The following is a 14,721-nucleotide window of genomic DNA, read 5'->3' on the forward strand; positions in this document are numbered from 1 at the left end:
ATTTCAAACTGCAGTGAGTGCTATGATGAAAATAAAACAAGTTATGAGACAGAGAAAGATTTGAATAGATGGTAGTCTATTTCAGACAGTCAAGGAAGGCCTCTTAGAGAAGCTGGCATATGAGTGGAAGACCTGAATAACAGGAAGAGCTGGCCAGGGACAGGGTAGGAGGAATAAAAGTACAAAGTCCCTAATTTGGTGGTGGGGGCCAGTTCAGGGCACTCTCTCAGTAATACCTCCTGAGCATTTATTTATGATGGACTGGGTGGGGTATGGGTGGGGTTTTGGGGTGGCATCTCCAGACATGAGTAAGAGACCCTGTGTATACCCTTAAGGAGTATACAATCTAATGAGGGAAGCAAGGTTCAATGAACAATAACAGGCTGAAAAAGATCAAACCCTAAGTGCTACCTAGAGGTATGAACAACATGTGTAGGAACAAAAAGGTAGCCACAATTAGTTCAAACATATTCAGTGAGTGTGTCAGGAAAGGCTTCACAGGAGGTGGCATTTGACCCAGGTACAGTGGTACCCACCCCTAAAAGTTCTTCCCCAATGATATTGGGTAGTAGAGTTGGGGGGTAAAGGATAACGGGGAAGGCAAAGCTGTCAGGGGGTTGAATCCGAGGCAGTTAGATTTGCTGACAAAGGAACTCACACTGCCATGGACGGGAGGCAGCCAGCTGTTGCCCTGGAAATATGTGCTCTAGTTGTGTCTCACATCAGTGCATGATCTGAACTGACCGCCATAGTACAAGGCTGCCCTGGAAACTTTCTTCCTCTACCCCACCTTCACTTAACAGCTGTAAACATTTACTTTTAATTACATAGGCAATAGTATATGCATTTCCATTGTAAATAAATATCCAAACAGGCTGAAGATGCCCCGACCACCACTCAATCCCTGCTTACTTTCCTAGAGGGAACCTCAGCGAGCTCTTTTCCAATTCATCTGTCTGCATATAAGTACATATAACTGTTGAGAGGAAAAATGATGAGGGCCAAAGTGGACTATAAAATACATGAAGAAAGATGGCGAAAAATGGGAAAACATTACATGAGGAAGAACAGACTTGCTCCAAAACGGACTTGAAAGTACAAAGACAGTGAAAACAAAGGACAAAATGATGACAAATAACATCTGAGAAGTTACTGTGCGCTAAGCACTGTTCTAACCTCTTTACATGCATTAACTCACTCAATCCTTACAGCAACCCCATGAGGTAGGTACTAGTACTATCCCCATTTTATGGATGAGGAAGCTGAGTGTAGAGACTTTAAACCACCTGCTCGAGGCCACATAGCTAGTATGTATGCAAGCTGGGGTTCCTGGCAATACAGGGCCATACTCCAGGCTTTTCACCACTCCTTGTATGAATCTAACAGCAACTGGTAGCTCTAAGATCCATGTCATAGGGAAAGGTGATCGACAGTTCTTTGCATAATTTGAATCACAGAAGCAAAATATGGTTTATACTCACTTGGAATAAAAACTAGCAGGATGGTCCCCCAGGTGCCAAACTAGGTAGCTGAGAACACCAACCCACTCCTCCAGGGCCAGCTTTAGGGGTGTGCCACCTGTATAGAGCTCTGCTCCCAGAAAGGATTTCAGGCTTGATTTAATGCTCTCCTGTCATTGTCTTGACATTCTTAATAATTTTATCTTTGAACCTGTGTCTTGTAAGTACAGTCCAGTGTGACAATGGAGCATACACATGAGTAGAAGAGATACAATGGGTGGCAGTGAGCAGAGCCTGTGGGCACGGCAGGTGATGTGCATGCTGAGCAGTTGGCCAGGCCGCCTGGCATATACAAGCACATCTGGGGCAGTCTGGGACCCCATGGGGCCCGGAGCGGGGGGCGTTGGGGGACATTGGGCCAGTGACAATGGTGGCAGGAGTAGCATAAGCAGTAGCAGGGGTGGCAGTAGCCATAGCCCTGAGAGAAAGGACAGTCTCTGCATCGGGGCAGTGATGGGACCTGTGGTGAGAGGCAATCTTGCCCTTCTGTCAACAGAGCCTGTCCCTGCAGCATGTGCACAAATATTAACTCTGGCCTGAGCACTGGGACAGGAACTTCTGGCACTCAGGCAGTAAACTTTGTCAGTAAATTATTACAAAATAAAAAAGTACTCACAGACATTGAAGTAAAGTACATCACGGGAGGTTATTAGAATTCTTTGAGGGGTTTTACAGCAGTCCCCAAGCTTTTTGGCACCAGGGACTGCTTTCGTGGAAAACAAAGCCTGTGCTCCGCAACGGGAGAGGCCACAACACTGAGAGGCCCACGTACCGCAAAAAAAAAATAATAAATAAAAAAAAATAAAGTGGTTTTATTTTTCAGTAATACAGAGCTTCAGTGAACATACCAGTAGGGGCCTCCTTGTGTACAGGCATGTTTCTGTAGGGGGACACTCACAAGTGAGCTGCTGGGCCACTTTCAATCTTAATTGCATACTGCCAAATCGCCTTTCAAAAGCATTGTGCCAGTTTTCACTCCCATCAGCAGTGTATTTTCACATTTCCTAAGACTCTGACCTTTAAACTCTTTGCCAATCTGATGGAGAAAAAAAATGGTAACTCGTGTTTGTTTTTAACTCTGCATTTTCCCTCACTAGTGCAGTTGAATGTCTTTTTATATGATGTTTATTGGCCCATCCTCTGTGAACTTTTTGTAACCTTTGCCTAGTTTTTCTTACAGGTTTATTTGTTTTCGCCATATTAAATTGTAGGAGTCATTTATATTTCTGGATATTAACCCTTTGTCTATTATATATATTGCTGATATTTTCCCACAGTATGTAACATGTTTATGGTTTGTGTTAGCATACAGGAGTTATCATACAGAATGTTTGTATAGCCACTTGATATATTTACATCAATCTTTTCTTCTATGGCTTTTCTTTTTTGTTTATTGTTTTGGAAGACCTTTTTTATACAAGGCAACAACCATATTATCTTTTTTTCTCATTCTGTTATAGTGCTTTCCATTTAGGTCTTTAACCTACCTTAAACTCATTTCCTTCTCAACGTTTACATTTCTCCTACCTGGAACTCTTTTCCCCCAGATCTTCCTATGGCTGACACCTTCAGAGTCAGCTCAAATATTACTTCTTCCAAAAGGCCTTCCCTGACCACCTTAACTAAATTAACCACCCTCTCTACATTAAGATGTGCCCTAGTTTGGGACTTCCCTGGTGGTCCAGTGGGTAGGACTCTGCACTCCCAATGCAGGGGGCCCAGGTTCAATCCCTGGTCAGGGAACTAGATCCCGCATGCATGCCACAACTAAAAAGATCCCACATGCTGCAACTAAAAAGATCCTGCATGCCGCAACGAAGATCCCGTGTGCCGCAACTGAGACCCAACACAGCCAAAATAAAACAAACAAAAACAAAAAAAGATGTGCCCCAGTTCATTACCTTGACTTATTTTCTTCATAGATCACCTCTTACTGAAGTTACCCAACTTATTTCTTTATATGTTCATGGTCTGTCTCTCCTTAGATTGGAAACTCCATGAAAGTAGGGATTTTGTCTTGTCCCCAGCTTCTAGAATACATTTAGAGTTTATTATAGTGAATTTGATATGATGTAAGGATAACTTCATTTTTTCCCAAAAGGATGGCTGATTGTCTCAACACCAGGACTTGCTCTTCTAAAGGAGAATTATTACTGAGTCGAGGATGGTTATGATTATTATTCAGTCCAGTGGTTCTCAACCTGTGGTGTATTGGAATCACACTTGGAGATTTTTTAAAATTTAGATTTAATTTTAATTTAGATATAGATAACAAAGTACCACAAACTGGGTGGCTTAAAACAGAAAGGTATTGTCTCACAGTTCTGGAGGCTAGAAGTGGTATTGGCAGGCCATGCTCACTCTGAAAGCCCTAGCAAAGCATCCTTCTTTGTCTCTTTCTAGCTTCTGGTGGTTGCAATCCTTGACATTCCTTGACTTGCAGGTGTATCACTCTGCCTCCATCATCACATGTGTGTGCCTGAATTTCTCTCTTCTTATAAGGACCCCAGTCATTGGGCTAAGGTCCACCCTAATGTAATATGACTTCATTTTAACATACAAAGACCATATTTCCAAGTAAGGTCACAATCACAGGCTCTGGGTGGACATGAATTTTGGGGGGAACACTATTCAACCCAGTACAGAGTGTCACATTTACAAACTCTGCTTTATTAGGTCTGGAGTGGAGGCCCAGCATCCTTAATTTTTAAAAGTTTTACAGACTTGACAAATGATATCAATGTTCACCTGGAAAGGTAGACATGGGGGAAGGTCCTTTTGAAGCAGAATCTCAATCCCAGATGCCAGTAAATAAAAATACTGATGAATTTCACTGCATAAAAGTTAAAACTTTGTGAGGTAAAAAAATACCATAAACAAATTCAAAAGATCAGCAAAGCTGGGAAAACATATTTGCATCATATATGATAAAAGGCTAATTTCTTTAATTTATAATGAGTTCAGAAGAATTAACATGAAAGAGACAAAACCCAATAGTAAAATGAGCTAAAGAATAAGCAAGTAATTTACAGAGAAAGACATACACATATCAATAGAGATTTGAAAAGATGTTCAATCTCATCCATGAGTAAAGGCATTTAAATCAAAACAATAAAATACCATCTTGACCTATCAGATTGGGAAATGTTTAAAGTTTGATTGTACGTAGAACAAGTGAGGGTATGAAGAAATACTAGATACTGTCATATGCTGTTGGTGGGACTGAAGTTGGTACAACTTTTTTCATTTATAATTTAGCAATATATATCAAAATAGAACACACACATATTCTTTGAACGTTGTGGGCTTTGCTAGTGCCTCCTCAGCTATCATTTCCCACTTTTTCCTTCCCAACAATTTGTAGATTTTTATTTGTATATCTCTTCTTCCCACTCATAGCCCATGTATTTTGGGGTAAACAGATCTTACTCCCAGTTCTTCTAACCACAGACATCATTAGTTCAGGGGAGGACTTGTGACCTAAGCAAGCCAATGAGGGAGAAACTTGGGAGTCCTGCTCACTGGGAATGTTGGGTCAGAGTTTTCTCTTCTCTGCTGGACTTAAAGGAAGAGATTCAAAGCCTCCATTGCCACTGGCAGCCATCTCGTGGCCACCTTGGCTAAAGCACTGGTTCTCAGCCTTCAGTGTGCATCATAATCACCTAATCTATTAAAACGTAGATTGCTGATCTCTACTCCCAGAGTTTCAGATTCTGCAGGTCTACAGTAGGGACCAAAAATTTCCTTTTCCAGGGCTTCCCTGGTGGCACAGTGGTTGAGGGTCCGCCTGCTGATGCCCACATGCCGTGGAGTGGCTCGGCCCGTGAGCCATGGCCGCTGAGCCTGTGCGTCCGGAGCCTGTGCTCCGCAACAGGAGAGGCCACAACAGTGAGAGGCCCGCGTACCGCAAAAAAAAAAAAAAAAAAAAAATTCCTTTTCCAAGAAGTTCCCAGGTGATATTGATGCTGTTGGTCTAGGGACCACACTTGGAAAACCAGTTGGATAAAGTAGGGACTGTACAGCAGAGAGACTTAAAGAAACTGGGTAGCTCTAGCTCACCCTACTGCTGGAGTTGTGTTTTGCTACTTGTAACCAAAAGCGCCCTAACCAATATACTCAGCAATCTCGTACTAAAAATTTACCCTATGGATATACTTGCAGAAGTTTACCAAAATATATGCCCAGGGATGATCATTGCAGCACCGTTTGTAATAGCTAAAACTGGAAGCAATCAAAGTACTTGTCAATGCTATTCTCTCACTTCATCCCAGCTTACACTTCTCCCTCCCTGTGTCCTCCAGTCCATCCTCTACCTCTGCGTCTTTATTCCTGTCCTGTCCCTAGGTTCATCAGAACCTTTTTTTTTTTTTTAGATTCCATATATATGTGTTAGCATACGGTATTTATTTTGCTCTTTCTGACTTACTTCATGCTGTATGACAGATCAGACAGACGTCCATCCACCTCACTAATACAGCAGAAACTAACACAACATTGTAAAGCAATTATACAGCAATTATACTCCAATAAAGATGTTTAAAAAAAAATCTGGACCTCAAAGTACTTGTCAATAGGGAATTGATCCATCTGATGGAATCATCCATCTAATGGACACTATGTAGTGTTGAAAATTATGAAATATTCTGTGCATGCTCATAGAAAAATATCTCTAAGATATATTAAGTATAAAAATCATGATGATTAAAAGGGAGTAATTTATACTTTTTAAACAAAAGAATAAATAAACAGATATGCAGGTATATGCTTAATTGTTTCCTGGAAGGCTAATTTTGATTAAGAATGGCTATATTTGAGGAAAGGAGTTGAAATTGAGGTGGTGCTAGAGGTTCTTCAGTCTTCATTTTGTATATTTTTATTCTGTTTGAGTTGCCTAACCTTAGGCAAACTTTCCTTTTTTTCAAAAAATAAAATGTCATTTGGAGTTATCTGGGCAAGGCATAGGCCAATTTTAATTTCCTTCTTTGTGTTTCTGTATTGAAGAAACTAATAAATGTTATGTTATTTTTTAAAAGATTAAATCATGAAAAGGTGAATGAAAAATTAAAGACTTCTCAGGTATTCTGATGTGCAGCTAGGCTTGAGTGCCACTAACATGGTGCATAGGTTATAAACTGGTGAGGACTTATACCTATCCAGATTGAGACTTAACTGGGGAGCTACTAATTATACTTTAATGTGCATATGAATTACCTAGGGATCTTGTTAAAATGCAGATTCTGATTGAATAGATCTTAGGTGGGGCCCAATATTCTGCATTTCTAATAAGCTCTCAAGTGATGCTAATGTTGCTGGACTACTGATCACACTTTGATAGCAAGAACAAAGAAAGAGGAAAGGAGGAAAAAGAAGGAAGAGGAGGGACCATGAAGATGGAGAGGAAGGGACAGATATGAGACACTGCAGAATGATTGAGTATATGGAAAGAGGAGAGTCTGAGGTGATGAGGTTTTCGGTCTGGGTGATGCGAAGATAGTAGTGACATTAACCAGAGATAGAGGAATCAAGCTGGAGGAGGAGGAAGTACAGGAAACAATGAAGGAGTGTGAGTAAGACTTCACATTTAAACATATTGAGTTATGATTTTTCTGGGAGAGTATTATGTGGACTTGTCCAGCAGATCATTTGAACTCTGACTCTGCTCAGTAAAGTTCACATAGAGGTAGATTTGAGACTCATCTGTATAAAGGTAAGAGCTGAGACCATGGGATAGGATGAAACTGAACAGGGGGAAAGAATAGTGAGAAGATGGCTGAAAACAGAAACTCTGAGAAATGCTAATCTTAAGAGACATGCTAAGAAGGAAATGAAAAAGTAGTTGGAGAGGCAGTACAGAAGACTAAATATCCTGAAGGGCTTTCCTACTAAAGAACAACTAGATCCTGCATAAAAAATAATTTTTATTGTATTACTGGATGTGTGAGTTAGCAACTGCTGCATAATAAACCAACTCACAACTCAGTAGCTTGAAACCAAACCATTTATTGTTGCTCATGAGTCTTGGTGCTCTGTTGATCTGCACTAGGCTAGGCTGATCTTGGCTGGGCTCACTCATGTATCTGTGGTCTGCTGGTGGGCTGGTTGGTGGCTGACAGGTCTAAGCTGGTCTGGCTGGATATAGCTAGACAAATGGGTCTCTCATCCTCCAGAAGGCTAGTCCAGGCTCATTCCCATGGTAATTCCAGGGGTCCAAGAGAGTGAGCAGAAGCACGCAAGGCTTAGAACTGACATAATATCACTTCTGCAACAGTCTATTGATCAAAGCAAAACATAAGACTAGTCTAGATTTGAAGGGTGGAGAAACAGATGCCATCTCTTAATGGGAAGAGCTGCAAAAGGTGTAGATACAGGGAGATGTGAACAACTATGGCCATTTTTGTAATCAATTTATCATGCTGGACTTATCAGAAGTAAAAGGAGTCTTTAAAGAGCAAGCAAAATACAGCAAGCAAGCAAACAAACAAAGCCATGACAATAGTAATAAACCCCACTGAGCTGGCTAGGGAGAGCAGGGCACTTGAGGACACTTCCAAAAATGGAATAGAGGTAGTTCCTTGGAAAATTGAGGTGCTGTTACTGGAAGAAATGAGGAAAGGCTGCTGGTCAGGTAGGAAAACAAATAGACATCTGCTTCAGAATCCAAGAATCTAGTCTTTGTCATGAGAAAATTCTAGGAATACTTTAAATTGGCACAGAACAGCCTTGTCTTTTTGGTCCTTGAAACCAGTACGCACATGAGGCAACTTTTAGGAGTTTGAGCTTGGACTCAAAACCAGCATGTCAACTGTGTCTTCTTAAGGTATTGAAAGTGTTTTCACATCCACTAGCTTGTGTAACTCTCACAACTACCTATAAGGGAGGTAAAGCAGGCATTATTATTCCCATTTAATACTACTTCTAAAAGTAATTTTGTCACTATCTTATAAAAGTGAGCATTTGCATGCCTTCGGTCCCAGCAGGAGACATGTGCACAAGCATACACGGCAACATTAATGGAAATAAGCCATATTTCCATTGGACAGAGAATGGGTAGATAAATTGTAGTATATTCACACAATGGAATACTATACAGAAGTGAAAACAAATTAACTACAGCTACGGCAGTAACGTGTTTGAGTCTTAGAGAAAAAAAAAGTTGGGTGAGAAAAGGAAGTTGCAGAACACTACATAAAAATAACGTTTTTATAAAATTATAAAGGAAGTACAACCTAACAATATATTGTTTAGGAATAATTACATATGTGATGTAACTATTTAAAAAGAAACCAAGGGAATGAAAACTAAAAGTCAAGATACCGGTTACCTCTGGGGAAGGCAGAGATGGAATAGTTCTTAGGTTGGGCAGTGGGCTCATGAGTGTTCATTTTATTATTGAATTTCATTAACATATGTTACATGTATCCTTTTGTGTTTATCAAATAATACATAATTTTTTTAAGTAGTCAAAAAAAGAAAGAGAAATAGCAGAGAAATGTCAGGGAAGCCAGAGAATTTCAGGAAATGGGTTGTGTTTCAGTGTCAATTACTGTGGAAGTCCTCAGCAAGATGCCTGTATGAAAACCCTGGACTCGGTGACTGGGAGCACACTAGTCGCCTTTGGAAGCAGCCACATTCAAATGGGAAGGGCTGATGCCAGATTACAGGCTAGGAAGAAATGTGTTATGAGGAAATCAGGACTGGGAGCGTAGACAAGTCTTTCATCTACTACCAACCCTCCCACCCCCACCAAACCCATAACAGCTAACATTTATTGAGGCTGAATTATATGCCAGGCATTTTACATACACTATGTCATTTAATCCTCATAACCACCCCCACAGGGTGGGCTAGGGGAGCTAAACTCAATGCTTGTGTTACCACAAGATTACATCCACTTCAGCCCACATGCAGAGAATCCCTATGACACTGGAATGGGAATGAATGTTTCACTATTCCATTACAAATTTTAGGTATACTGACTCAAGTGGTTAGGTAATGGCAACCAGCCAAAAGGCAATGAGTCAAATCTACCCAGAAATGGGTCATTTCTCCCTGTGATGCTATTATTGCAACTCACCAAACTTACCTCTCCCTTTTTCCAGGGACATAGTAGAACTGTACTTTTCCACCTCTAGGAAATTAGGTGCAACCATGTGGGCCATCTCTTTGGGCAATAAAAAGAGAGAAGTGATGTGTGACATTTTAAGCTTTAAGAGTCAGTGTGTATTTTGGTCACATTCCTTCCCAACTCAGTGATGCGGCTTCTGTTGGTCTGAGTTATCAAGTGGCTTTGGATGAACAGAGATCCCCTGACAACACATGTTGGACATAATGAGCAAGAAGTATACCTTTATTATGTGAGATTTGGGGGTTATTATAGCAGCAAAACCTAGCCTATCCAAACTGATACACTCCCCTTTTCTAGAGTTGAAGATTATAAATGTGTAAGGACTGAATAATAAGATGAAAATGTTTTAAAATATATAAAATAAACTGCCTAGAACTCTTTCTGACACATAGTAATCCCCCGATAGATGCATTTGCTCCTAATAAATGAGCACAGAATTTTCGTATTTCTCACACACAAATAAAAGACTAGTTGTAGAAGAAATAAATAGAAGACAATGTTCCAGGCTCACATTATTCCTAATACTTGTGATTTTAGAAGAGATATTTTCATTCTTGGTCACTTTATCCCTCAAGTCCATGAAAAAACACAGTTGACGCTGCTTGGGTCATATACCCATCCCTGCACTCGGGGAGGTGAAGCCATGTTGTGACTGATGGTCAACCCATCCCTACCCCAAGATTGGAAAGAGCAGTTCCCCAAAGGAAAAAGAAAAACAAAAAACTGCACTTAACTGCTGCCAGAAAGAGGAAGGAATGCTGAGGAGGCAGAAATAAGAGTTATCTACTTAGTCAAAACATAGGTTTAGAACCCTGGTTTTTATCACTTATTAGCTGTGTGTGAACTTGGGCACCACTGAACCAGTTTGCTCGTGTGTAAAGTGAGGATAGTACTTACTTTGCAGAGTTGTTTGAAGCTTAGAAACAGTGTACAATAGCTTAGTACTATGCTTGGTACCTAATAGGTCCTCAGCAAACAGTAACTTTTAAAAGCCAAATGCTAAGGATTTCCCACTATTAAGTTCTGAGTCCCAACACTAAAAGATCAAAGGTTAGGAAAAGACATCTATAGCCATAATGAACCAAATACAAAACAAATTTTTACAAATGATAGTTTTCATTTAAGGGTAAGTATTTACAAGTTTCGGTAACCTCTAATGCTCGCCTTTAGGTTCAGCTGTTTCCTTTTGTAGTCTGTACACACAAGGCACAGAGCAGCCAGGGAGGCCAAGACCAGCTAGCAACACTCAGCAGAAGCAGTAAGGTAAGAAGAATGCCCTAGAGTCCTGGCTTCAGACTCTGCTCCAAGCATCAGTCTATTGCTCAAAGGTGACTCAGAACTCTTTTTCTTTTTTTTGAGAGCCCCATTTAAAAGCATATTTAAATGCATACCATTCAGTGATGAACCTTCATATTCAATCTTCTTGTGTTTTTGCCACCAACACATCCTCTGCCTCAAATCTACAATCTGTTTTGCACCAGGGAACATTTTCAAAGGTGTTTTAATTGTCCTTGATTTAGTCATCAAACATTTCTAAGTGCATGCTCGGTGGTAGATGCCAAGAAGACAAAGATGGTCAAGTTTAATCTACTAGCAGAGATGCAGCGAAGTGCTACAGGGACTGGCTGTGGGGAGTCCGTACAGGGGTCCCTAGTAAGAGATCTGGAAAAGAATCACAAAGATATGAGCTGAAGCTTAGGGGGAAAAGTTGAGACTGCACCAGAGACAAGGGGAGAGAGGTATTCTAGGCAATGGTACAAGCAAATGAGAAGAAATGGATATTAATAGCTTAATGTGTGTAGGATGTGATTTAGTGTTGCTGGAATGAGTTGGGGTGGCAGGAAATGAGGCTGGAGAAGTGGTCAGGAGCCAGATTATGAAGGGACCATGGAAATGGGCATGCAGCATGTTAGAAGGACAGACTCCTCTGGAAGCTGATAAGCATGGTGGATTAAAGCAGTGGTTCTTAATGTCTCTTAGGTCATAGACTTCTTTAAGTAACTAACAAAGGTATGGTCCCTTTCACTGGGAAAAGGTACATACACGTAGACACAAAATTTGCTCACAGTTGCCTGGTTAGGAGTAAGACAGAGGGACAACTGCAACAATTTAGGTGAGACATGAGGAGGCCTGAACTAAGCCACAGCAAGTGGGGAGAGAAAAGAGATAGATGTGAGAAAGAGAAAGATGGTTGAGTGTTACCAACAGATCTTGTCACAAATTGGATTTGAGAAATGATGGAAAGAAAGACATGCATCTAGGATAACTCCCAGGTTGGTTTGTGGTGTAGACAACTGAGTAGAAGGTAGTGTCACTCATGGAGAGGAGCAGGCTTCAGAGGAGAAGATGGGTTCAGTTTGGGAAATGTCGAGTCAAAGGTGGCTTTAGAACATCCAAATAAAGAAGTTCAGCAGGAAGCTAAATATGCCCTTCCTTTTCTTGTACTGGTTCTCTTGCCCTGATATTCAACTACAAATAGGCTCCTAAATCTCTGTGCAACACTTCTGAATTGAGACAAGTATATTCCCCATTTGCCGAAAGGAGTCCAGAAATGGGAGAAGAAATTAAACTTCGCACACCCAAAATTATTTCACATTTTTTTTTACTAAAAGAATAGACTTTTATTAAGCACTGTAAGTTTCTTTCCATCAGCATTAACAGAACAACAGACCAATTTCCATCACAGAACAACTCCTGAGACATTTTCATTCCTTTCTGAAACACTTTCCTTAATTCCTGCAGTTTCTCCTAAGAAGCATCCATTCAAACTTACATTAATAAACTATGGAGCTTTTGTGGTGAGGTGGGCCAAAAAGGCAGGGAATTTGGAAGAGAAATACATATTATCCATCCACTAAACACACTGTCAAGAGCACAGGAGAAGAGATACTACCACAGGAAAAAGCAATGAAAGATTTTACTTTTGTCAATAACATCATTTATCAGGGAGCACTAAAAATCAACGACTCCTTGAGTTAGTTTCTTTACCTAGTATGTTATTCTAAAAATAGAACAGAATAGAATAAAATAACAGGTAGATGGGGAAGTGTCTTCTGGGAAGTAACTAAAATGAAGTCATCAGATTTTGCAGGGTTATGAGAGATTAATAAAATCTGAAATATTTAATTTGTTGCATTTACATGAAAATTCACTAGTCATTAGTTACTACCAACACAGACAAAAAGAGCATCTATAAAAGTACAAGGGCAATGTCAAAAGCTGCAGTGGGCACCCTAGCATAGGTTTTTTTAAATTTTGCTTTTACCTTGGAAAAGATGATTTTGTAAAAAAAAAATATATGAAGTTATTTTCTTAGAACATCAAAATAACCTCTGACAATACTGAAGATAATTAGCAGTAACAGGGGAATAGGGGAATACCTGCAGCAGCAGACTACTGCAATAAGCCAAGGGAAAAGAAAATGGAAAGTCAAATAAAAGAAGATGCCAAAGTCACAAGAGGGAGAAAAATATAGGGCGACACACAGTGGAACAGTGAAAACTTACCCCCCCCAAACCCCAAGCATATTTAGGAAATATGCATCAGGAAGTAAACAAGTATAATGATTAAACCTTAGTAGAATTATACTAACTACTTTAAACTGTGGTCTACTTGTACTGTCATTTCAAAGTGGGGTGGGGGAGTCTTAGAGGCTGAAAGGGTAGCACAGACAGGCCCACAGGAGCCTTCTAAGGTTCCAGCGGACTGGATCACTATAACCAAACAGTTACTTCCACATTCTTTCTACCCTACATAAGCATTCCTCCCCCCACCCCCCTCCTTAACCACCCTCCCTAATGCCTTACCTGGCTGTTTTTCTCAGTGATTAAAAACAAGTTAATGTGACTTGGCCAACGATGCCAGGAAATCAAGATGGAGACAAAAATCAAATATCACTAGCCAAAGCAAGTGCCATTTCTTGGGCTATAAAGTCTACCCAAAGTCCTACTGGCTCAGAATGAAAATGATACAAGTGAGCAGAAGTTTATCAGGCCTGGTCCAGACTAGACTGGCCACTGAATAAGGGTGGGAGTTATAGGCTGACCCCAATACACACCAGCAGAAATCAAGAACTGAAAGTCCTTGGGGATCAGTGGCTATATACATCCAGGGTGCTTTTGCTTGTGGCCCTACAAGGTAAAGGGGTCATTTCTGGGGGTTCCCATATGATGCATGACTTTGCTCAAGAAAGGCCACATCATAGTCAGAAATTGAACCTCAAGTGAAGGATGACAGTCTCTTCAAGTGGTACTCACAGCAAAAAGCAGACTCATGTTCCCTAATTTGAAAGAAATTAGAAAAAGTTAATCTTGCAATTAGAAAAAGTTAATCTTCCAGTAATAAACCTTAGTCTTTCTGGCTTCTAAATTGTATGTTTTGGCAGATAAATTAAAACATGGCCCTTTATGGTTCTTTCTTGTAACCTTACAAACCTAAAATGCTGAATCCAAATAAAAATCAAAGTTGGAAGTGAGACACTTGTTTCATCCTGGGCCAGGCTAGGAGAAAGTAGAGGTGTGTGGAAGGGAGAAAAGCAAGCCGTTTGGCAAACTGGAATCATCCCTGTCAAAGCAGCAATTTTACTTCTCACAGTGAATGCCTACAAAATAATAAATCTTCTTAATGCTGTGAGAGTTAACAATACTGTCACTTGATTGTGTCAAATAGATTCAAGATTCACAGAAACAGCAACTGAAGAAAATGCCTTTCCATATAACTCCAAGTACTTCCTATTAGAAATCGGAGCTAGTTAGCTATTTAATTTAACACAGCTCAGTGATTCTGGTTACTTTTAGAGCTCCAAAGGACTCCTCCCTCTGTGGCTCCAGAAAGAAATTTCCAAGCCATCTACGTTCGCTACTAAATCCTTCTCTTGCTGGATACAGAAGTCCTAACCTTCAAGATGTTGTGAAAGGTTGGGCAGGTTAGGAGAAGAGCGGGAACCAAATTAGGGGAGCCAATTCCATAGAGGAGGTTTTTGTACACTTTGTTCTTGGTTATATCTGGCTGGGTATGCATTCTTGTCATCCTGCTTTGGTTTATGTAAGAAGTGTCTGGGCAGGGGGAAAGGCATTC

The 14,721-nt window shown here is 40.4% G+C and overlaps 1 non-coding gene across 1 annotated transcript; it reads left to right on the forward strand.

Moving 5' to 3' along the window:
• The first annotated feature begins 3,190 nt into the window (after positions 1–3,190).
• TRNAG-CCC lies at positions 3,191–3,263 on the forward strand. The gene has a single exon. It is a non-coding gene; the product is annotated as a tRNA-Gly (tRNA).
• The last annotated feature ends 11,458 nt before the right edge of the window (positions 3,264–14,721 follow it).

The sequence above is a fragment of the Monodon monoceros genome, unplaced genomic scaffold (genome assembly GCF_005190385.1).
Source record: "Monodon monoceros isolate NGI ecotype Baffin Bay Population unplaced genomic scaffold, NGI_Narwhal_1 Super_Scaffold_22, whole genome shotgun sequence".
Lineage (NCBI taxonomy): Eukaryota > Metazoa > Chordata > Mammalia > Artiodactyla > Monodontidae > Monodon > Monodon monoceros.